The following is a 26,954-nucleotide window of genomic DNA, read 5'->3' as shown; positions in this document are numbered from 1 at the left end:
TTTTGTTCTTGTTGGGAACCTAGCTAATCGGGTTATTTACCTTTAAAGTCTATGATAAATTCATGCCCTCTTTTTTTTTATTCTCTTCCACCAACCTACAGTATGTAGTTCCAAATCTGAGAAGTGCTGGAGACTGTGTGTTGGAGGGAGACCCCTTTTCTTGTTGGACTTAGGTTGCTAAGCACTGTGAGACTGAAGAATATATTACTGTGACTTTAAAAATTCTGAGCTTACTCCTCCAGCCTCCTGAGTGCAAACCCATAACTCAGCAAAAAATGCCTGGGTCAAGTCAACTGATTATTTGAGGTTTCTAAGTCTCCAATTTATTATTCCAGCACTGAAGGACCACTAAAATGTTTGCTGATTTTTCTTTTCCCCAGTGGGACCTCTCTCCCTAACATAAACCCAATCCTTAGCCTATATGCAGAACCAAGCACGGGGAGAAAATCACTCATGTTTGTAGTGTGTAACACTGAAACCCTGAAAAGGAGCAGCAAATAGGGTAGGAGACCAGAAAGAACAGTGGTGTAGAAACAAAGCATCAGAGTCTCAGAACTACGAACTCCCACTACACATATATAGAGGTTGAGATTAAATGTGCTGCTTAATTCTCCTTATTCTTCTGTTGTTAAATCCTATGGCCGCAAAGTATAAGCAGTCTGTGATGATAACTCTAAATTTATTTTGGTGAAATCTATAATTGGAATTAGAAATTAGAAATTTCAAAGTTAGGGATTGTAGGAATTTGAGAATCTGAGAGCTTTTGACACTATAACATACTGATTTAGCCATTAACTTTCATCCAAACAAATAAGGAAGGTAATAAGATTCATACATTATTATTCTGTATATTGTTATCATCTAGTTAAATTTCTGTTCATATCTATATAACAAGGAAGGCAAAGCAGTTTCTGTATTGTTTAGTGGTGTGTTGTAGTAGTTCTACATAGAATTTTATGTAACCACGAGATTGTGAATATTAATTATGGGAAAACGCATATGGTCTAATGTTTGTTGTAAAATGATTTTTTCTTCATTTCAATTTTCAAACCATGTTTGTCATAGAAAGGTGGATTTGCTCCCTCTCTTATGATTATTGACTGCTGGCTGTGAAGTCACTGATGAAGTTTAAAAATTCCTTAATCAGTGTAAAGGACATTGAACATTGTCCTAGAGTTCAAAACATATCTAAAATTATTTATTTTATTAAGATATGTTATTCTTTAAATAAAATAACAAACAAACAACTCTGTTAAAAAATGGGCAAAGGACATGAACAGACACTTCTCAAAAGAAGATATACATGTGTCCAACAAAGATATGAAAAAAATACTGCACATCATTAATCAACAGAGAAATGCAAATCAAAACCACAGTAAGATACCATCTCACTCCAGTCACAATGGCTATTGTTAAAAAGTTAAAAAATAACAGATGTTGGCAAAGTTGTAGAGTTAAAGGAACACTTACATACAACTGGTGGGAACATAAATTAGTTCACCTTCTGTGGAAAACAGTGTGGAGGTTTCTCAAAGAACTTAAAACAAAACTACCATTCCACCTAGTAAGAATATTGTGCTTTATCCATGTACTTACGGTGTTTATGTTCAAATACATACCCACTCATACTCTTTGGTCTCAAGAAAACTCGATATGTAGTGTTTGTACCAATGAACAATTCCACAAAAACCATTAATACCTTTCTACTAGTCTGTGAAGTGTATTTCTATATAAGTAACATTGATGTTTACAAAACTATGAAGTTAAATCCAATCTTATTTATACAAAATAAATGATATCACACTAACTATATTTAAATCAAAATATCTTGGGAAATGATTTATAACATATTTACTCCAAGTCTTTAAAGTAAAGATCCAATTTCAAAATTAGAGAGACAGCTGTGGTAGTAGTTATAAAATCTGACTCATAGTCACACTTCAATTAAAATCAGAGAATCTAAAAACTCCAGTTAACCTGAAATCATCCATCATTTTAAACACACTAAGGAAAATTATTTACCAAACTGGATATCATGTTTGCCTTTTGACTACTATTAAAAAGGGGCATGAGATTTCATGATATTGCATACAGCAAGAGTTTGTGCCAAATTCTTAAATTATATATTCCCACAATTTAGGCTACTTTTAAAATTCATGGTCCTCTTTTCACTTGCTTTGACTTTTACAATATGGCAAAAATTATATCTTACTGATAATCACTGGAATTCTGAAGAGATCCTTATTAGTTTGATTTATTTCAAAATAAAATTTAAGAGAAATTAACTCAAAATGCCAAAACACATACCATACATTTGTATATAGTCCAGTGAAGTCAGAATAACTTTATTTTTGAATTCCATCCAGTTGCTGGCATTTTACATCTTACGTTCAAAATACTGGCTGAAATCAGATTTAAATGACTTAACCAACCCTCAGCTAGATAATAACACCGTAGTCTTCTATTGATTGAAACTAAATGTCAAGGCAGTAAAAACAAATCAACTCTATTTTACTCCACTGAAATGTTAAAAATTCCATAAACCTAAAATTCACAAACAATAGTTGTCCTTATTTAAGGACACCTGATATTGCTGTTTTTATGATTCTCAGTTTCCAAAATTACTTTTGGGCTCCTATTAGATGCCTATAAATGTCACAACTTTATTGCTTTAAAAAAGAAAGACTGCCAATAAGCTACTAATATTTCAAATAACTTTTCTCTCATAAATTTTTTTAAAAAGCTGATCTTTCCATATTAAAGACAGTCAAAATTATTCATCTGAATGTCACAAGAAAATAAGTCAAAATTCAAATACAATTGGTATCCATAATTATTTCGAAATTATATTCTATACTAATTACTACATTTTTCCATTTTTATTTATAAAAACAAAACAATTGTGAAGCAATTAGTCATTTGTGAATCATTACTTCCTGGAAACCTTTTTATGGAGTTTGAAATTTACAGTAACTCGATTTTAGTCATCCTTCGATTCTTTTAAAATTCATGGCAATAAATCTCAGGGTCTATGTACTACCTCAATGTGACAGTCCACTGTGTCGAGGTGACATACAAAATTTTTCAAGCTGTTTATTTTAATACGCCTCCTACTAAGAAGTAGGAAGCACTTGATTATGAATCAATTTGATTTAAAGATATTTCTCTTCTTTTTTCTTTTTCTCTTTAAAAATAATGTAAGAAATTCAACCATGCAGAAAAAACATGGCTAAAATCAGTATCTTATTGTTGGTGTAGCTAAAAGAGTAATAAGGAAGGACTTTATCTGCACTGTACTAAATAGAATTCAAAGTAAATTATACTTGAAACATAAGCCCACAGTTACCTTGGAAAGGAAATAGGAACAGCTGTTTAAAAAGTGATATTAAAGGCCCGGCGCGGTGGCTCACGCCTTAATCCCAGCACTTTGGGAGGCCAAGGTGGGCGGATCATCTGAGGTCAGGAGTTCTAAGGCCAGCATGGTTAAAGTGGTGAAATCCCGTCTCTACTAAAAATACAAAAATCCGCCAGGCGTCGTGGCTGGCGCCTGTAATCTCAGCTACTCGGGAGGCTGAGGCAGGAAAATCGCTTGAACCCGGGAGGCGGAGGTTGCAGTGAGCTGAGATTGCGCCATTGCACTCCAGCCTGGACACCAAGAGCGAGACTCCGCTTTCCCCTCGCCAAAAAAAAAAAAAAAAAAAGTAATAATAAAAATATCGCACAATTGTGTTTCTTTATACTTACATAGTCCTCACACATTTATCTTTAAGTTAAAATTCTTAGAATAATATTTTTCCTAATAAGCAGACCTGTCTCAGCATCCCAGCTATCATAGTGTGAAGGATTTCTCATTTTGGTAATTCTCATAATTAGTTTGAGTTAGGTGAGAAGGTAAAGATTGCTAGCTTCTGCTAAAAATAACTCGGACTCATGTTCCAAAACTATTCTTTTAAAATAAACGGCAGAAAGGTGATATAAACCTCTTAGACAGGAAGTACAACGAAGATGTCACTCAATAGAAACCACACACCTCACCACCATCACTCTGCCAGAGTTGTCTTAAAAATAATGTAAAACACATACAGTAAGGAAACAATTTGTCAACGTGTCGGTCCCGTATGGAAAAATAAAAAGATTCTGATTAAAATGAACAGAGAGTACAGCCACATAGAGGAGAATCATGTGAGCAGGTGGGGAAGGGAAGAAAAAGCTATATTCTGAACTTAATCATCCTTTTATAGTTGTTGTTGATTTTAAGAATTAAATCTATTCAGATTCAAACTGAAACATGTTTGTTGAATTGAAGATTATTTCCTTACTATAAATCAAAATACAAGATTTGGCAAATGTGTTCATTTGCCAACTTCAGAAAAAGGCTTCAAAATATATTCTGTTATAAATTTAATTTATTGTCTTTACTAGAAATATTTCAATTATATGTAATTAACTCTGAAAATCTGATCAAGAGAGTTATCTTTTTCCACACACTAGACATATTAACAGCATTATTTTTTCTAATTCAATCCTATGGTTGTCCCCAAGACTGGTACAATGACTTTTAGTTATTTGCATTCCCCATGCTACAGTACAGGTAACATAGTCACCACTCCACAAGTAATATTTAAAATCTTTAATTAAGAACCATCAAGTAGCTGTTTTTTCAGAAGACCTCTTTCAGCAATTATTTGAGATACTCATGTCTCATCCATTTTTCTCTAGTCGTATTTCAAAATTTTACCCTCTTCTTTATGATTTCTTTCCTGAAGTTGCCCCTCTACTTATCAGAATAAAGGAATTATTCCTCAGGCCCCACTTTCTACTAAGGCAATAAATACATACCCAGTTGCAAATTTTTTTTCCTTTTCATCTCATGTTAGTGATGTTTGTCATTTAACTTATAAAGCTAAGTTCATTAATTTTAATATTCAGCACCTAAAATAGAATTGTGAATGCCATTCTCATATATCTATTTTCCCCAAATATTCCTTCAACTGTACTTTTGCTGACAGCATTCTACAGGGTAGTGAGAAGAAAAAATACTAAGGTAGGAATCAAAAGACCTAACTTTGGTTCTAATTCAAACATTCCTTTAAGTATGTCTTTGGGAAAACCTCTTGATATATCTGGATCACAGTGTGTTCACTATTAACATAAAATGATAGGCCTGGGTAAACTTAGGCCAGTTGTATTATATATGGTTCTATGCTTCTCTGGAAGGATTGTCTGTTTACCACAAATATCCTTTGCAGTAGGATGAAAAAAAATAGTTAAAACCCAGCTGATTGGCATCCAACCTCATTATTTACTATCTATGGGTTATTTGGTACATCATTAAACTTTTTGCATCTTGTGTCTAATTTGGAAAATAAAAATAGTTGTATGTGTTTTATGTGGTTTTTTTGTGATGGACTATATCTGAAGGTTAAATTAATATTATTTTCCTTCTCCTATTATTCAAGATTCAGTTTAACTCTCATGTTGTCTTGAAGCTTTCAATGATTTCTTTATTTCAAGGCACATAGTGTAATAGGCACTCGGTTTTTTAAAACATACAAATCATTATCTGGAAGTAATCTTTTTAAATCCCGAACGTCTTTAGGTGTTTAGCTATATATTTCTCATGTTTATTTTTATGTTCTTCCTTGTGTTACAATAACTTAACTAGCTGTATATTTCCTTTTTCAAAACTTGAGACTAGTAACCTCATAGGATTCATCTTTGCATAGAGCATAATGTTTAAATGACTGTCTTGCACATGATTGAAACTCCATAATTATTTTAAGAATCAATGACTGAATTCCCACCACAGTAATATCCAGCACCAAATTTCCATGCATTTGAGGCATTATTTTCCTTATGTTTTTTCTTAACCCTCCACAGGAAACTCATCTCTACAATGCTGTAAAATGTTGTAAATCAATCAATAAGGAAATTTACAAACTAAACTTTGTGATTCTGTTTTTAAAAAGGTATTTTCAAAAGCTGGTTTACACAAACAGTTTTCATGAGCTCAGTATAGAGTATGTCTTGATAAGATTTGAGAAATAAAATGTGTAATTCAAAATACACTCTCATATCCTACATACTGGAATGTCTAGTAGAGTAAGATAACAAGAGTTCATCACAGTAAACTAATATTGTATGATTTAATCTTTGCTTTCCCCAAAGAAATAAATACACTGGTAAATTACATTTTTGTGCAATTTTATTAACTTCTTTGACTCACTTTTCTCATGCGTAAAACTAGGAAAATTACTGTACTTATCTTTTAGTATTGTAGTAAGAACAAAATAAGATAATTTATGAAAAATGTTTATCAGGATGTTAAACAGAGTAAAAGCTCAACAGAAGTTAAATATAAAAGCCACTGGGGACTACAAAAAGGTGGATGTGGAAGGGAATACAATGAGTGTTGAAAAAATTACCTATGGGTATGATGTTCACTATTTGGGTGACAGATATACCAGAAGCCAAACCCTCACCACTACACAATACTGCACAATATATCCATGTAAAAATCCTCTATGGGTACTCCCTGAATCTATAAAAATAAGCATTAAAGTAAAAAAAAAAAAAAAAGTTCAGAAATAAAATGTTTTAGTTGTTCTCTTCTTTCCTTTTTCTTTTTTCTTTCTTTCTTTTTTGTTTTTTCTTTGAGACAGAGTCTCACTCAGTAGCCCAGGCAGGAGTACAGTGGCAAGATCTCTGCTCACTGCAACTTCTGTCTCCTGGGTTCAAGTGATCCTCCCACCTCAGACTCTGGAGTAACTGGGATTACAGGTATGCACCACCAAGCCAGGCTAATTTTTGTATTTTTAGTAGAGATGGGGTTTTCCCTATGTTGGCCAGGCTGGTTTTGAACTCCTGACCTCAAGCGATCCACCACCTCAGCCTCCCAAAGTGCTGGGATTACAGGCATGAGCCACCACATCCAGCCTTCAATTCCTTATCTCAAAAGATAGCATTTAATTCAAAAATTGTTGCTTGGTACCCATGCTGTACTGTGATTGAGGATACTGAGATTCTTTTTAAAATGGCAAAGTAGGATTTAGTTATGGTAGTCTAGGCGTTAAGGAGATCATTCCAAGACGATGAAAGGAAATAACGAAAAGCGAAATGACTTGAAAGCACATGGAATATTTGAGGCATAGCAAGTATTATAATCTTTGCTATAAAATTAAAGTATCTGCAGTAAATGGGAGAATTTTGTGAGATTGATAGACACTATGAATTACTAATGATCACGGTGTAATAATGACTGTAGTAATAAGTTGATTTCCTAATACGAGTATTGTTGTGTATGTTGTGTTTAATACTAATAAAATGGGTCATAACTTTATCTTACATAATGAAAACTGGTGGACTAAGTGAGCAAAAGTAGTACAGAATATAACCCATTGCACTGAATCAGGGATTTTAATTATAAAGAATTCTAAGGGTTAGTGAGAATGCAAGAATCACTGTCTAGGTTCTGATCTTAAGAAGAAAAGAGTTGCTGAAGCTGCAGAAGTTCAGAAGTCTTGCATTTGGAAGATACTTGCATTTCTTTTAAAATATATGGCATGTATGGGCTGTGCTGATTCATTAATTCTAAATATTAGAATTAAGCAATGGGAAGCATTATATTCAAAACCATGATATCAAATTAATTCTGAAGAATGAATATTTTAGAAAAACACAATTTTGAAACAAAGCTGCAGGCACACTAAAATTCTTTGTTGAGCTCTATATTTTTTCTTTTGATCACTCTTAGTCGATGCAAGCAAGAGTAAAAGCGAATTATAAGATTTAGAATGACAGTCCAGAATTAAACTAGTTTATAGTCAATTGTGTGGTGTGCCTTTAGCTAATATTGACATTTAAAGCTGTAGAATCTTATACATCTCTGAAGAGACATGTTCTGTTTATCATGTCACAAATCATCTTTACTGAGGGCTTATTATTAAAATAAACCTTTGCTTTAGGCTTTTAACTCTTCCTTGTCATAATTTAAGAGTAAAATAGTTTTATTTTCAACATTTTTTTCAGGTTTCTTTTCTTTTCTAAATGATATATCCCTTGAAGTCTAACTGTAGAAGTTACCATATGCTACAACAGTAAAAGCAACTATTGAGAAATTGCACAGTCATTACACAGGATCAGTAAGTATGGATGCAGACTTCCTCCAAAGTTTCTTTTCACAAAATCAACATGCCTTCCATTTTAAACATTTCACTATTGAATAACTATAATAGGAAAAAGTTCACTATCTACAGTTCACTATCTACAGCTTACTGTCTACAGTCCTGTAAAGCATGTTGTTTGGCACTTCATTTGTTTTTGGGGTTGAGGAGAAGTAGTGGTTTTAATATTACAGCTGGTAATCTGATCATATGACATACTGTCATTTATTCATCCACTAAGGCTCAAAGGATCAGGAATGTGTATGTTTTGCATCAATAAAACACGGGAAGATAATCTCGTTGTGAATGTAGGTTATTTGAAATTAATCCAACAAGGAAATCCACAGCAGTTCTAAGTTTCAGACTAGAACAGTTTAAAAAGTCTTTAAAGGAGCCATCCCAGAAGCCAATCAAAGACACAGATGCCACCTCTGGAAACACATTGGAGAGATCTCCATCTGGGGCCCTCAGTGTGCCAAGTTCTTCTCATAAGTGGTCACAGCAGTTAGGTTCTTTGCTCTAGATGAGAGAAAAAGGCACCAAAGGGAACTATTTTCCACCCTGAAATCAACAAGAAAATGTTGTGCCAAGTGAAATTGTAATTACATATACAATGATGTGTTAATGAGCTTTGAAAATGTTTGGTTGGATAAGATAAAAGTGTCTGGATCTGACTAAAACAATTATGTATCTGAAAATGCAATACACATTATTAAATACAACTCTATGTGCCAGAGTATGTTTGCCTGTATGTGCACATTTGAGGTGCAACTGTCTGAATGCTACATGATATCACTGTGCTTCCTTAGACATTTAGTTTATGAAAATGTCTCAATCTAAATCAAGAAACAGCTTCAGAATATTACTGTCTTATTATAATGATCTGAGCAAAACAAAGTGACTTTTAGCAATTTTTAGATTAGAAAATCAAGTCCAAGAACAACTACCTTCAAAAAGTAAATTTTATTGGAAATGATTTTCTTTTAGTATGAATCTAGTTACAAACCTTAGTGATAATGACATTCTGGGCTTTTTGCTCAGAATGACCTTCCAGTTCTCATAGCTAGAATCCCTCAGTTCCTTTCTGTAAACGAAACTGGTTCAAGCTGTGAACTAAATAAATATATAAATATATATTTTATATATATGCATATATATATACATACACATACATAGAGAGAGAGAAGTACTTAAAAGAAACTCTGAATTTATAACAGTATAACTCAAACCACTTCAGATTCTCTGCTGATCTCTTTATGTTCCTGCATATTCAATTGAGAAACTAGATTTATTGTTTATTTTTAGTGAGCTGGTATTTTTATCAACTTCATGCCTCACCCTATTACAACACTAACTGCACTGCCATGTTTCCTTGTCCCGTTTTCCAGTTGCTGCAGAGTTAGAATACTAACAAAGTAAGCTCCTAATTGCAAATTTAAGCATAAGATGAGGGTTTCTCAAAGCATGACCGGTGCCTGAAGTTTCCAGATGCATCAGAATGATCTTAGGTGTTGGCTAACAGTGAAGACACTGCATTCTCTTTATTATAAATAATTTGCTAATGATCTATGAAATGGCCAAGTGTTCAAGTGACTTATCTTTTAATAATTAGAATAAATAAATTTACCTCAATATGGTCTCTGACTCATATGCTTTTTGAAGTAGGGAAAACATGGTAAAATTAGTATATGTTATGATCTTTAATTATAGAATGGCTAGGACACAGCTATAATTTCTGTTTTATTTTGAGAAGATACAGAGTTATGCAAATCTAGAATATCACATCCTTTACTTGAAGCTGAGATTCTTTAGCTATGCATGTACCCTCTCCAGCTGGATCCAGACTCTCCTGTCTTACTACTTAAAATGTGGTCATGGACTGGAAGTATCAGAATTAGCATTATGTAGAAGCTTGTTAAAAATTTAGAAACTGAGTCATACTCTTCAAGACTATCTAAGTCGGAATCTGTAATGCAAAAGAAGAATTCAAGAAACACTAATATACAGGTTCAACCAGTGCATTGGGTTTCTATATTATCCCTGAACATTAATCAACATTTATGTAAACTTGACTAGACTCCAGGGCATGATACACCTGGGTGTATCCTAATCCAGGGAAAAAGGAAATTGTCATCAAACAGGTTTGTGGCCAATTTTTGGGGTAGGAATGACAGGAAATATTTAGCAATGTGAATGGTAACAGTTCCTAGACGAGTGGTTCTCAAAACTGGTTTCACATTAAAACCACCTAGACAAATTACTAGTGCCGGAGTCCTACTGAAAATCAATTAAATCAGGATTTCTAGAGGTGAATCCAAGTTACAGGCAATTTTGAAAAGTTTCCAAGGAGATTCAAATTTTCAGCCAAGTTGAAATCCACCACATTATAGAACATTTAGCCAGGGTTTTAATAGAATTAAATTGGTCTGGAACAGTAATTTTCAAATCTTCCTAGAAGATTGTTAAATACATAAAGATCCAGGACCTTCCAAAATTTCCAAAATATAGACAGCACCCATATTTTTAACAAGCATGGAATTTTTAAGAATCCTTCTTCATGAGTAATCTTCTTTGCTCAATTAAGCTAGAGTGAATTTCTCTGGATGGAACAGCTCACTTTACTATGGGGATATAAACAAAGTTTGAATTTAATTGCAAGCAGATGGAGTGATCTGAGTAAGATTTAATTAAATCATACTGGCCAATAATGAATGATTTTTTAAGTTTTATTTATTCTTTGTACTCTGCATACCCTTTTTGCTTTATTTTATTATAGAGTATTTTCAGTATAATGAATAGAAACAATAAGAGGACATTCTTGCATATTTGCCAGTTTAGGAAGAAAGCATTCACTCTCTCACAATGAAGTATGATATTGCTGTAGCCTTGTGTATATCGTTCTTTAACGAGCTGAGGAAATTCTCTGTTCCTAGTTTGCTGAGAGTTTTTGATCATGGGTGAGTGTTAGATTTCATCAAATGCTTTGCCTGCATCAATTATATGACCATATGATTTTTCTTCTTTACTGATCTGATGTAGTAGATTTTATTGCTTTATTTTCAAATAGTGAATCAGCCAGGAATCAATACCACCAGTTTGTAGTATATAATTCCTTTGATTTGAACTAGATTTGTTAATATTTTACATAGAGATTTTGCATCTATGTGAGATCTATGGTTTTCCTTTCTTTTAATGTCATTATGTGGTTTTGGAGTAAGGGCAATACTTACCTCACGGAAAGTATGGAATGTTCTTTCGGCTTCTAGTTTCTTGGAGAAATTATGGAGAATTTGATTATTAAATGCTTGTTAGAATTCACCAGTACACTCATGTGTTCCTCTATACTTGTTTCTTTTTTGAAAATTATTAGTAATTCACTTGATTTATTTCATAGCTGTGGTACTATCTGGGTTATCTTTTCTCTTTGTATGAGTTTTGGTAGTATCTTTAAAGGAATTGGTCTATTTTATGTACGTTATCAAAATTGTGGGCAGAGAATTGTTCCTGGTATTGTTTCATTATTCTTTTAATATCGATGAACTCAATGGTGATGACTCCTCCTTCATTTCTTATATTGGTACTTGTGTCCCCTATTTTTTCCCTTGGTTAGCCAGGTGAGAGTTTTAAGACTTTCATGAATCTTTTCTGAAAACATTATTTATAGGGAGTATCTACTGGCAATGAATTTAATTAGTTTTTGTTTTAGAAAATCTTTATTTCTGCTTCACCTTTGAAGGATAATTTTGCTGGATATAGAAACAATTACAGAGTTAATGTATGTGAATAGAGTGAATCTGAGTTATATGTAATTTTTATGGAAGATTAAGTTGAATTGATTTTATTATTTCAATAGACACACATTTCTGGATCATGGTTCTTTGTATGAAATTTTGTTTAAATGAATTTTAAAAGTGTAAGTTTCTAATATGAATTAAAACTCACTTGGTCTTGTCTTTTTGGCTTTTATGTTAAAGTGTTTAGATTAAGTTGGATTGCATTGACACACCCCAGCTCATTACAAAATGATTTTATAAGGATTTTTAATAATACTAATAGTTGTCCTATTTAAATTATATTCTATGTAATTTCTCTATCTAAAATGGCTTGAATTAATTCATATGGTTTCTTATGAGTTTATTTGACTTAATATTAGGAAAATATTATTTATGACATTGTAAATTTTCTCATGATTAAATTTTAATTAAAGCTATCCTTTCACAGTCTGCTCACATTAGATTGGCTGATTCTAGTTTGGTCTTCACTTATCTAGTACTCTGGTTTGAGTAGAATATGGGAAGCGAGAATGGGAAGAAAGTTTGGGACTAGAACAGAATGGCAAAAAGCAGTTTGGGTCTGGTATTTTCTCAAATTAATTTATTTGAACTGACAGCCAAGATCACGTTTTTAAAATTCTTTAGTTAAAATTATGCATTTGTCTTTCCTTCCTTTGCATTCCACAGTAAAAAGGAAATGATATCCAAATTCTATCCAGTTCATTGGAATCTGGCCTCAACCTACCTATGTCTATCATTATTTTCTTCCATCAACTCTGTCCTCTACTTAGACCACTTTCCTCACAGTCTTTCAGAATATTGTGCACTTGGTTCCATCCATTTGCTCCTAGTGTTCTGTTTGAATGGCCACCTTCCTTCTAACTTCCCACTATCAAGTCTCAAAACTTCTTAACCTTACAGTTACTATATTTATTATTTCATTACAATTTTATAGCATGCTCAGCACACACACACACACACACACACCACAGAAATTTTCAAGGTATGGATTCTTGTTCCTATTCTACTTTCTGGAAATATTTATTACATGAATTGATTGCTCATATTTACCTAAATTCAATTATTTTAAGTGCTGTGTATGCAATAATGTATCTGAATCATCAAAAATGGTTCTAGTTTCAATTATTATCCCAAGTTTTAAGACAAATAAATAAGATACAAAGATACTTAAAAATTTAGTCAAAGCCACCCATATTTTATCGAATAGTCCAAGCAGCCCAAAGTCCACATGTTTTAATCATAAGGTTGTATGAAATACACAGAAATATAGGATAAAAAGGTTAAGTGAAATATTTGGTCTTTCATTTTTTAAGAATATAATTAGTATTTTCATATCACCTTTCAGTGTATGAAGCAACCATAATAAAGTGCTCAACTCCTGGAACTCTAATATTTAACCAGCTGTCTTTAAATGTTGCCATGATCATCCACTGTCTATGTGACATGGGGCAACTTATTTAAAAGGCTTGGAGCTCAGTTGCCTTATCAATAATCAGGGCAGTAATAGTAACCATGTCATACAATTGCTATGATGATGGATAAATAAGATAATGTATAAAATATGTGGAACTTTGGTTGGATTTAATACGTACTAAGTAAATATTAGCTGATATTACTAGAGCAAGTAAATTCATATCCATTCTTACATGAGCTTTATAGTAACCCTGATAGAAATTATTACCATATCAATTTTAAAGATCAGAATACTGAAGCTCACACAGATTAATTATGTTTTCTATTTAACAGGTAGTGAAATTTTTAAAATAATCTAAATTAAGCCTAATTACTTTCACTATATTGACTAATATTGCTATAGTTGTCAAGATGAGGTTTCAGGACCACCAGTGTTAGCAACATTTCAGAATTTTTTTTACAAATGCACATTATAGGGTCCTACCAAAACTTACTGAATCAGAAACTCTGAGGCAGTGACTCACAATCTATGTTTTAACAAGATCTCATTAGGATAAGGATGCATTCTCAAGCATGAAAATCCCTGAGGTATATTACATTTGTTTTTTGGCTTGAAAGTTCTAGAAAAAAGCAGTGTCTGTTCAGATTGTCCTATTGTTTTAGATTCAGACGAAATAATCTCACTTTACTACTCCATATGTGGATTTCAGCATCTTTCTGTTTCTGGCTCTCGCTCTCTTGCTCTCTTTCTTTCCTCTTTCTCTGTGTGCGTGTGTGTGTGCGCGTGCGTATGTGTTTTGAACAGGGGCTCGTTGAATTTCTCCTAGAGAATTCTGACTTTATTATTTTAACTTTGGCTTTATTACTCAGACTCCGTTAAATACTTCATTTTTCCCCATGACAACTTAAAATCCCTGAGAAATGCCAATGTCTGCTTTTTAATATCCTTTATATTCAATCAGTCACAAGTAGGTTATTTTCCGCCTGTATCTTTTCATGCTGGTTGTCCGGTCTTATTAGGGGAAGTAGTGAAATTTTATACACACATCATTTACTTTAACAGTAAAATAAATTCATAATATTTTGGAGAAGCATTATATGCCCCATCTGACCTTTTATTTGGCTAAACACCACCGAGTTCAAGTCAAATGGAAAGCTAGATTTGTTGCATTTTTAAAACGGATAGTACATTTAGAGATGAGGACCACTAAATTAACCCTGACAAATCTAAATTGGATAAATCTACTTCAACTTTGTGCTAGCGCATTGATTAAAATTCAATATAGAATATTTTGACTATTTATATTCCCATAATCTAATATGAATGTGTACTTTCCCATTTTTAAAGAGAATACTAAAATCATCAGTGATTCATTTAATTAATACCTATAAATAGTGAGTTCCAGACATGTCTATTGGCAGAGGTGATGAATTATAATGAGAGAGAGGAGTCAATTCAATCTATTATTTGTAATAAAGTATTGCTATGGTAAGCAATAAATTGCAGAATCTGTAGAGCAATTAAACTCATCTTCTTAGTATTTGTTATGTTCATTCATGAACATACATAAGAATGTGGAAATATCAAAGCATAAAGAATATTAATGTGGTGGTAGAAAATATTTATGCAGGACATAAGTATAAACAATATGATGCCACTCCCTGATTTTAATATTTAATGACAAAGTATTTGAAATTATACGTAATTTTATACATTTTAATTTTAGATGTCTTACTATTCTATTATTGAATTTCTAATTATTGTTTTTAGAGGAAAAGCTGAATATAAATATAAACTAAAATTATATGTATGTGCATATTATTTTGTGTATTATGTGCATCTGTAAAATGCAGAAAATACATATTTGAACCTTACAGAGAGACTACGAAAAACTCCAGCAAATTCAGGTAAGTTTATAAAAAAAAATCTACTAGGCTTGGTGTAGTGGTTCACACCTGAAATCCCAGCACTTTGGGAGGGCGAGGCAGGAGGACTGCTTGAGCTCAGGTGTTGAAGACCAGCCCGGGCGATATTGTGAGATGCTGTCTCTACAAAAAATCAAAATAATAGGCAGGTATGGTGACACATGCCTGTAGTCCTAGCTACTTGGAAGGCTGAGGCAGTAGGTTCACTTGAGCCCAGAAGGTCAAGGCTGACGTGAGCTATGATAGCACTACACTCTAGCCTGGGAGACAGAGTGAGACCTTGTCTCAAAAAAAACCAAAACAAAACAAAAAAAAAAACAAAAAAAACCATGCAGATAACATATTTGTCTGATTATAAGTAAAGGTCTAATTATTTATAGGTGTAATAATAATTATAATATTTATGGATAATAGAATATATATGGTCACCTACTTTACCCATATTCTATCCTATTGTATTTGTTAAGGTAAAATTTACATACTATTTATCATTTTTACCATTTTGAAATAGCCCATCCAGTGGCACTGAGTACATTCACAGTGTTATAGAACCATCACCATTATCCAGTTCCTGAATGTATCATCACCACAAAAGGACTTCCAGTTTCCTGTAAGCACTCACTTGCCATTGCTCTTGTGAAAATCGCTAACCTGCTTTCTGTTTCTGTGGATTTACATATTCTGAATATTTCACAAAACTGAAGTCAAACAATAACTAGGTTTTTGTTTCTGGCTTATATCACTCAACATAACATCTTTAAGGTTCATCCATGTTGTAGCATGTATTAATATTTCACTTTTTTCTGTGGTTGAATAATACTCCATTTTATAGCTATCCCAGATTTGTTTATCCATTTATCAGTTGACTGACATTTGAGGTATTTCCATCTTTTGTCTATTTTGAACTGTACTGTTATCAGCATTTATGTACAGTTTTTTATGAACACCTGTTTTAAATTCTTCTAAGCATATAGCTCCAAGTGAGATTGCTGATTATATTACAATTCTGTATAACTTGTTAAGGATCTGCCAAACTGTTTTCTACAGTGGTTGCACCATTTTACTTTTCAACTAGCACTGTAGAAGGGTTCCAATTTCTCTATATCCTTACCAACACCTAATATTGTTATCTGATTTTATAATTATAGCCATAATAGTGGGTATCAAGCATGTTGATTTGTATTTTTCTAATGATTAATGATGTTAAGCATCTTTTCATGTACTTGTTTTCACTTTGTATACTTTCATTGAAGAAATGTCTACACAAGACTTTTCCCCAGTTTCAAGTTGGTTATTTTTCTTTTTTGTTGAGTTGTAAGATTTCTTTTTAGATTCTGATACTAGACCTTCTGTTGCACCTTAATAATAACCTCAAAAGTTATATTAGAACTGAAATTGGAGAGTGTAAGTGATTTTCCCAAAGTCATGTACTCAGTTGGTTACCGAGTTGAGTTTCTACTCATGCTTTTTTAATAGCAAAGTGAAGTCAATTTAGACATGTACTACCTGAGATGTGTACTGCGTAAACTGTGCATTATTTTTCTCCTTGGCCTTTACTATTATTAAAGAACATGCTTTCACTATGTCTGACTTATTTTTGAGTATTCAGATCTCTCTCTTTCTCCGAAAAAAAATTGTTTAGAAGAAGGCCTCTTCAACAACTTCCTTTGTTTGAGATCTTGATAAGTCTTGCCTACCTCAGAGGATTATAAATAAGTTAAATTAGATAATCCATTTAAATGCTTAATACCTTGATGTGTATATTTTAAGCCATTAAATCCATTTTTAAATAAGAAGACCGTTGGGTTTTTCTATAGAAGTCAACAAGTTTAATTTGTGTCTAAATATCTAGCCAAGTAGGGCATTCATATATATATACAAGGGGTTTTCAAAAATTTCATGGAAAATGCATATTATGAAAAAAGAATGAATTTCAATTTTTTGTACTAATATCAACGTGTATTAATTTGCTAAAACATACTTGAACAGAATCTAGTGTGAGTCACTAAGAAGTATAAGAAATCATTTTGAAAAGTGCTCCTATCAAAGCAACACGTATGCTGCTAAATAGAAACAAGAACCAACATCAAATTTATAGTGAAACTTGGGTGGAATAATGGTGAAATCAACTATACCTTACAAAAAATTTATGGAGACAATGCCCCAAATAAGTCAGCAGCTAAATAATGTATTACTCATTTTAAGAAGAAATGAGCTGATGTTTAACATGGAGCTCACAGCAGCCAACCATCCACATGGATTTGCAAAATTAAAAAATTATTTTTTAGTGCCCTGAGGGGCTGTAAAAAATTCACAGCATCAACAATAGCCAACACTGTAAACATCTTAATTGCTTCAGCTTACATAATTCTGACTGAAACATTAAACATGAGCACACTTTTCATTCAATGGTTGCCAAAATCCACGTGCCCAGATCAGCTGCGGACAAGAGCTAAAAGAAGTGGCTCCAAGATCCTAAAGTATTTCTTTGAGAATTGTAACGGGAGATGAAACATGGCTTAACCAGTATAATCTGAAGACAAACGACAATCCAGCAATAGAGGACAAGAGGTGAACATAGTCCAGTCAAAGCAAAAGCAGATCATCAAGAGGAAAAGTGATGGCAACAGTTTTTTTGGGGGGGATGTTCAATTCATTTTGCTTGTTGACTTTCTGAAGCATCAAAGAATGATAACATCTGCTTATTATGAGAGTGTTTTGAGAAAGCCAAAACTTTAGCAGGAAGATTTCCGGGAAAGCTTCACCAGAAAGCCCTTCTCTGTGAGGGTTATGCTCTTGCTCATTCCTCTAATAAAACAAGGGTAATTTTATGAGAGTGTCCATTGGAAACTAGTAGGCATCCACCTTATCCTCCTGATTTGGCTCCTTCTGACTATTTTTTAAATTTTCTAATCTTAAAAAGATCTTTGAAGGACAATATTTGTCTTGATTTAGTAATTAAAATAGATTACATTGACTTGGTTAAATGTACAAAACCTCAGTTCTTTAGAGGTGGACTAAGTGGCCAGTGTCATCACAAAAAAAAAAAAAAAAATGTGTTGAGCTTGATGGAACTAATGTTGTGAAATAAAGTTTCCATTTGTATTTGTATTTTTAAATTCCATTTGTATGTACGTTTTGATATCTTCCTTTATATGTGTGTGTATGCCTACATATATATGTTAAATATAATGATAGACTCTGTTCCTTCTATTGTCATTAGAATGTAAACAATTGTTTGGTACTCTACTGTATCCTCAGCACCTAAACCCCATGCCTTGCAAGTAGATATATTAACATAATAATGGAATCTTACATTTGCATAACACTTTAAAGTTTCTAGAAACATTTTCTTGCACTACTACATATTCTCACTTGCAATCCTCATGATAACCCCCTGAAATCTAACTGTCATTATCATTGTATACATAAAGAAATTGACCCTCAGACAAGCGAAGTGAGCTGCTCATGATTCTCTAAAATTCAGGCATTCTGACTGTCCCTGCTATTGCAGGTTTACAGCCTGAAATAGATCCTGACACATAGTAGCTACCCATAGTTTGCTGTGACTAAGTAAGAGAAAGTAAGGCATGTTATTAATTGCTAAGCCTTTATTTTACATAGTCTATACTTCTCCCTCTCGGATAATTACAGTTAGTGGGTACACAGTGATTGGTTGATCAAAATGCATCACCTTTGTGGTGAGTAATTTTACACATCAGAATTGAATTTAAAGAAAACACAGATAGCTGTAGGCTATAATGCAAAATTGGCCTTAACTTAAAATATAAAGCATGAGTCTCTAAAGGAAATGTATTAATTGCTTGCTTCAATATATGATTCCAAACTGTTTCTGTGACCCAATTAAATTCTCCTTTCCAGTTGAGATTACATTAGAGTATTTTAAGAAACATTAATTGAGATATATTGGTGTGCTGGGAAAAAAGTCAGTGAAGATATTTATTTATTTATTTATTTATTGAATTATTTTGAGATAGAGTTTTGTTCTTGTTGCCCGGGCTGTAGTGCAATGGCGTGATATCAGCCCACTGCTACCTCCGTCTCCCCAGTTCAAGCAATTCTCCTGCCTCAGCCTCCTGGGTAGCTGGGATTACAGGTGTGCGCCACCATGCCCAGCTAATTTTGTATTTTTAGTGGAGACATGGTTTTACCATGTTGGTGAAGCTGGTCTCAAACTCCTGACCTCAAGAGATCCACCTGCCTCGACCTCCCAAAGTGGAAGTTGTATTTTAGATTGCTGTTTTGCCTGGTAAAACAAGTGCTGCTTTTGTAGAAAATCTGATAGCAAAGACACTGTCAGTGATGGCTGCTCCTTTTGTTGCCATCTTTTGTTTGTGAATTTGGAGAAGTTGTTCAACGTTTATAAATCTTAGACTCTCCTCATTTATAAAAATGACAGGAGAGTTTGCTATCTGAGAAATTAATCATCTTAAGTCACTTTTGAAAATTTCACACATGCCTAATTGCAATACCCAGCAAAACATCATTAATAATAAGCACATTTTATAAGACCACAAATAATCTCTCATTGCCAGTGGGTATCATTTGTGCTCACTGATTAATGTATTGGATAAACCTTTTTTATTAATGAGAACAAGAGAGAAGAAACACCGCATTAGGGAAGAGGTGTCACACAATGTGGCAATACACCGACATAGGTCAAATGGGCCGCATTAGAAAGGAGCTATAGATCACATATGAACCTGGAGTCCCTAAATATTTACTTCATTCATGCCTCAGTGGGAAAACTATTAGCCATTCAAAGACTCACCAAAAAACATTAATTTTGAAACAGACACACGATGTCCAAATCTTACCTTTGTTCCTGTTTTGGAAATAGACTAATATGAAAGGGAAAATGGTTTTATAAGCATTTATGCAATTCTGTGCTGCTTTGTAAATATTTAAATCCTTAACAGGAAGTATACCTGCTATTTAAAGGAAACCTATGGAAATGTACTTGTTTGTAATATATGTTTTTCACTATCAAAGTGCTGTGTGTGGTCAATATAGAAAATTAGGAAATAAATACTCCTAATAGAAAAACAACCATTTCTATTATTTTTCTTTTAAAAAGAAAGTGCCTCTTTGTTAAAGCTGGATAGGTGTATAATGGTAAATGAAACCCTTTAAAAAATTTTTTGTGTTTCACAAATACTGAAAACTAGGTAAACAGATTCATACCAGTTTGACTCTTTTGATTCTGACTTTTGTGTCAACATTTTTGTGAGGTTCTTTCATTTTGTTGCGTGTAGAATATTTATTTGCATAGTTTTGTCTTGATTGTATGTCACAGCTTATTTGTTTATACCTCCTGCACTGATAGGCATTTGGCTTGTTTTCTGTTAGAAATCTTTCAGGGTAATGTGGTCACACACATTCTTTTACCTGTTTTTTTAAATTATTGTTATGCTTTAAGTTCTGGGGTACATATACAGAACGTGCAGTCTTGTTACATAGGTACACACATGCCGTGGTGGTTTGCTGAAGCCATCAACTCATCATCTATATGAAGTATTTCTCCTAATGCTATCCCTCCCCTATCCCCCCACTCCTAGACAGGCCCTGGTGTTTGATGTTCCCCTTCCTGTGTCCATGTGTTCTCATTGTTCAACTCCTACTTATGAGTGAGAACATGTGGTGTGGTGTTTGGTTTTTCTCTTCTTGTGTTAGTTTGCTGAGAATGATGGTTTCCAGCTTCATCCATGTCGCTGCAAAGGACATGAACTCATCCTTTTTTATGGCTGCATAATATTCCATGGTGTATACGTTCCACATTTTCTTTATCCAGTCTATTATTGATGAACATTTGGGTTGGTTCCAAGTCTTTGCTATTGTGAATAGTGCCACAATAAACATACTTGTGCATGTGTCTTTATAGTAACATGATTTATAATACTTTGGATATGTACCCAGTAATGGGATTGCTGGGTCAAATGGTATTTCTGGTTCTAGATCCTTGAGGAATTGCCACACTGTCTTCCACAATGGTTGAATAGTTTACAGTCCCACCAACAGTGTAAAAGTGTTCCTATTTCTCCACAACCTCTCCAGCATCTGTTGTTTCCTGACTTTTTAATGATCACCATTCTAACTGGTGCGAGATGGTATCTCATTGTGGTTTTGATTTGCATTTCTCTAATGACCAGTGATGGTGAGCTTTTTTTCATATGTCTGTTGGCTGCATAAACGTCTTCTTTTGAGAAGCATCTGTTCATATCTTTTGTCCACTTTTTCATAGGGTTTTTTTTTCTTGTAAATTTGTTTATGTTCTTTGTAGATTCTGGATATTTGCCTTTGTCAAATGGCTAGACTGCAAAAATTTTCTCCCATTCTGTAGGTTGCCTGTTCACTCTGATGACAGTTTCCTTTGAGCTCTCATATTTTAAGAATTGTATAAAAGTGCAGTTTCTTAGGTCATAAGTTATGCCCAAATAAAGCTTTAATGTGTGTTTTCCAAGAATTTTCCAAGGTAATTGCATCAATATAAACTCTCATTGGGAATTCCAGATATTTCATATCTTCACCCACAACTTGAAATTGTCAATCCATTTATGACAGTGATTTGTTTTCAATATATAATAGAGTTATAAATTACAATGTTATATCCATACCTGTAACCAGTTATAAAACATTATTGTCTTTGTTCTAAATAAAAATGTTTTCACTGACCATTATATATGGATGGTATGGATAAGACAATACCTCACAGTCCAAGTCCATAGTTGCCAGTACTCCATCCTGCAATTCACCATCCTTCCACGTTTGACTCATATGAGTATTTCTCTCTCATCAATATTATTAATGTGAATATACATATTCAATCATCAAAATAATTACCCAGCTTTATTCATAAAATGTGTAGTAGAAAATCGAGTCATGTTATCCTTATGATCAAGTTTACAGAATAAATTTTTAGAAATATTATTATTATTATTTTTTTAATTTATTATTATTAAACTTCAAGTTGTAGGGTACATGTGCACAACGTGCAGGTTTGCTACATATGTATACTTGTGCCATGTTGGTGTGCTGCACCCATCAACTCGTCATTTACATCAGGTATAACTCCCAATGTAATCCCTCCCCCCTCCCCCCTCCCCATGATAGGCCCCGGTGTGTGATGTTCCCCTTCCCGAGTCCAAGTGATCTCATTGTTCAGTTCCCACCTACGAGTGAGAACATGCGGTGTTTGGTTTTCTGTTCTTGTGATAGTTTGCTAAGAATGATGGTTTCCAGCTGCATCCATGTCCCTACAAAGGACACAAACTCATCCTTTATTATGGCTGCATAGTATTCCATGGTGTATATGTGCCACATTTTCTTAATCCAATCTGTCACTGATGGACATTTGGGTTGATTCCAAGTCTTTGCTATTGTGAATAGTGCTGCAATAAACATACGTGTGCATGTGTCCTTATAGCAGCATAATTTATAATCCTTTGGGTATATACCCAGTAATGGGATGGCTGGGTCATATAGTACATCTAGTTCTAGATCCTTGAGGAATCGCCATACTGTTTTCCATAATGGTTGAACTAGTTTACAATCCCACCAACAGTGTAAAAGTGTTCCTATTTCTCCACATCCTCTCCAGCACCTGTTGTTTCCTGACTTTTGAATGATCGCCATTCTAACTGGTGTGAGATGGTATCTCATTGTGGTTTTGATTTGCATTTCTCTGATGGCCAGTGATGATGAGCATTTTTTCATGTGTCTGTTGGCTGTATGAATGTCTTCAAACTATACTACAAGGCTACAGTAACCAAAACAGCATGGTACTGGTACCAAAACAGAGATATAGACCAATGGAACAGAACAGAGTCCTCAGAAATAATACCACACATCTACAGCCATCTGATCTTTGACAAACCTGAGAGAAACAAGAAATGGGGAAAGGATTCCCTATTTAATAAATGGTGCTGGGAAAACTGGCTAGCCATAAGTAGAAAGCTGAAACTGGATCCTTTCCTTACTCCTTATACGAAAATTAATTCAAGATGGATTAGAGACTTAAATGTTAGACCTAATACCATAAAAATCCTAGAGGAAAACCTAGGTAGTACCATTCAGGACATAGGCATGGGCAAAGACTTCATGTCTAAAACACCAAAAGCAACGGCAGCAAAAGCCAAAATTGACAAATGGGATCTCATCAAACTAAAGAGCTTCTGCACAGCAAAAGAAACTACCATCAGAGTGAGCAGGCAACCTACAGAATGGGAGAAAATTTTTGCAATCTACTCATCTGACAAAGGGCTAATATCCAGAACCTACAAAGAACTCAAACAAATTTACAAGAAAAAAACAAACAACCCCATCCAAAAGTGGGCAAAGGATATGAACAGACATTTCTCAAAAGAAATATTATTTGTAAAAGTAAAATGTACATGGTTTTAACACACCTAAAGAGAAACTAATTTTTTTTGCCAAATCAAAATTCATAGGAATGAATATAGGTTGAAGCATAGACCTTATATTTTTCTACCTTACAGTGAATAATTTTTTCTAATACATTTTAGAAGATTTTATCAAGAGTTTAAGATGCCCTTGTTAGCCAAATATTTATTTGCTTAATATAATAAAGACTATTTGACCTTAAGGAAAAAAATCCACACATATTTTTCTTTCAAAATTTAAAAAATCACATGACATATAAATATGTATTAAATATACATATTCTATATTTAAATCATAAACATTAATAACACTAGCAACTATGAGCACCTCATAAGAAGTGAAATTGGCCCTAAAATGTCTTAAGATATTAAATTATATTGTGTTCCTTAACATTATTCTTCAATTCTAACAGCTCTCCTTGCCTCAGATTACTATTCATGTAAGGTGTAAGCAAAATAGTGCAAAGTCTCATTAGGATAAAATAAAATATGTAGAGTTTTGGAGTGGTTAAAGTAAGAGAGAAATCTACTTAGGATGCATTTGACACAATGTGTATAAATGAATGTAAAGGAAAACTGGTATTATTATTTAAAACTTTTTATTAATTTTATATGGATACCAGAGTCTCTTTTGAGATTATGTAAAAGTACTTTTTTTAAAAAAAAAGATGGTTAATTTTCATAGGTTTATCCCTGCATTCCAAATTTATTGATCTATACTGTGTGGGAGGTGGACAAATCTGTACCTAATAAAGTATGTATCTCTTTCCACATGTAGAAGGCATGCTTTTAATGATACAAAGAAAACATAATAATGTGCACTCAAGAATAGAAGAGGCCGGGCGCGGTGGCTCACGCCTGTAATCCCAGCACTTTGGGAGGCCGAGGTGGGTGGATCACGAGGTCAGGAGATAAAGACCATCCTGGCGAACACGGTGAAACCCCGTCTCTACCGAAAATACAAAAAAATTAGCCGGACGAGGTGGCGGGCGCCTGTAGTCCCAGCTTGTAGGGAGTCTGAGGCAGGAGAATGGCGTGAACCCGGGAGGCGGAGCTTGCAGTAAGCAGAGATCGCGCCACTGTACTCCAGCCTGGGCGACAGAGCGAGACTCCGTCTCAAAAAAAGAAGAAAGTCTGAAGTAAAACTCCTTTGTCCTATCTTTTATTTTTATTTCATGATTGTATTTCAGAAATAGGGAAGAAATAGGGAAGATATAAATAAATTGTTCATAATTTCATTGGAGATCATTTGTCTATCTAATCTATCTCCATCTATCCATCAATCATCATCTATCTATTCTTAGCTCACTCTTTCTTTTTTCTCTCTTTCCCTCTTTCTTTATTTCTTTTTCTCTTTCCTTGTCAATCTATCGTTTATATATAATGAATAGGGCCTTATCTCCAGTGTTTAGGATATTTAAGTGCACGAAGATATTTGTTGAAGCCAAGAAGGATACCTGGAGACATCCCCATTCCTTACTCCCCAAGAAGAACATTTCATACAGCAAAATATAATCAATTGAAGACCTAACCCTTTGCAAAAAAATGCTGAAATATTAAAAATATGCATAAAAAGTAAATTATTAATTCAGAAGAATCTTTCAGTTACCTTAACTTCATTTATTGTAGATTTTTAAAAGTGAAAGACTCTTTCATCAGGCGATTCATGCATATGTTTTGTGTATGTGTGGTCTGTCTGCATTTGTATGAGTTCATCCCTGACTCAGAAATTTTCTTTTTATTAAATTTTCTTTTTATTAAGAATTTGTGTTACTATTTTAAAACCATGAAAAATTACTATAAAAAAGCTTTTTGCCACTTGGATAGACAATATCTTAAAATAGTTATCAAGACGTGTTTTGATTAATTTAAATTTTTGCTTTTTAATGACATGTCATTGATCTCATATTTGTAGCATTTTGAGGAAGCAAGCAGATTGGTAGGCATCAGAAATTTTAGAGAAAGAAAAATATTTCTCTTAATATTCAACATCTACTTTATATAGGGATGTTAAGCATTTTTTCCAATGTAACTTCAAATGCTTTCCTGGCTGTTATTTAACTGAGTCTTAGAAAACCAACTTAAACAATTGGGAAAAGCACTAATTTGTTTAAATAAATTCAATTAGTCAATTGCATGAAATCCCTTTATATATACAAAAAAGTCTATGAATTAATCAAATCTAGGGTGCCATATAAAGCATAAGACCTTATTTTATTGATATCTAAGAAGAAAGCCTGCAAATAAAATATTAATTTAACAATAAAATATATTAAATAAGTAAAAAGGGAAAATGTCATGTAATTAATGACATAAAGCATGTGATCTATATACATATCTACACATATTTAAATTTATAAATAAACAAATTTATATGCATACATATTAACATATTAATATACTAATAAATGTAACTCTATAAACATAATGAAAGCCATAAATAAAATGACAGAAAACAGTAGAAGTCCCACATAGCCCAGAATTAGAGTGATATTGTAGTTAAAAAACACAATTCAGGAATAAAAACATTTCTAAACTCAAGTTTCATACTTCACTGTGAAATACATATATATCATATACATTGCACCCTTATTAAAATTATTTTTTCCTTACATGCCATATTTAGTTTTGGGTCTCACTTTAAACACTATTTATGAAACTGACTTCACAGCACTATCCAAAATGCCTTTAGCCCTTTGCTCCTGACTTCAAATAACAAAACCTAAAGGTTCACATAACAGAAGCAGAATCAACCTTGCTGTCAGAGAAGTAAAGGAAATTAGCGAAACAAAGGCAGATCCCTCCCCAGAGGGCCAATGTTAGAAAAGTCTAAGAATATGAATACGCTATTGTTGCTCAATGTTTGAAGGTGAACTTGTGTGTTCTTCTGCGTGTGTGTGTATCACACGTTATGCATATGGTTTTTTATATTTGTGCGTCTTCATATATTTTTCTTAGTTCACTGGACAATGCATATTTTTCTCTCTGATTTAAAGCTGAAATTATCATGTGTCATTAAAATGATTTTGATATTGCTACCCTGGATACCATGCCTATGGGAACTAAATAATTAAGTATGCATAATCAATTTGCTTAAAGTTAGGTCTTAATGAGCCTCCCAAAGGAATATTTCTTTTAAGGACATTTTAATAAGTGAAACCAATCAGGAGGAAGAAACATTTCAACTTAATCAGAAATTTCCTCTAACCATTAAATCATTTTTGAAAGACTCTCATAAT

The sequence above is a fragment of the Chlorocebus sabaeus genome, chromosome 1 (genome assembly GCF_047675955.1).
Source record: "Chlorocebus sabaeus isolate Y175 chromosome 1, mChlSab1.0.hap1, whole genome shotgun sequence".
In the NCBI taxonomy this organism is placed as follows: domain Eukaryota; kingdom Metazoa; phylum Chordata; class Mammalia; order Primates; family Cercopithecidae; genus Chlorocebus; species Chlorocebus sabaeus.
Note: the sequence above shows the minus strand (reverse complement) of the source record.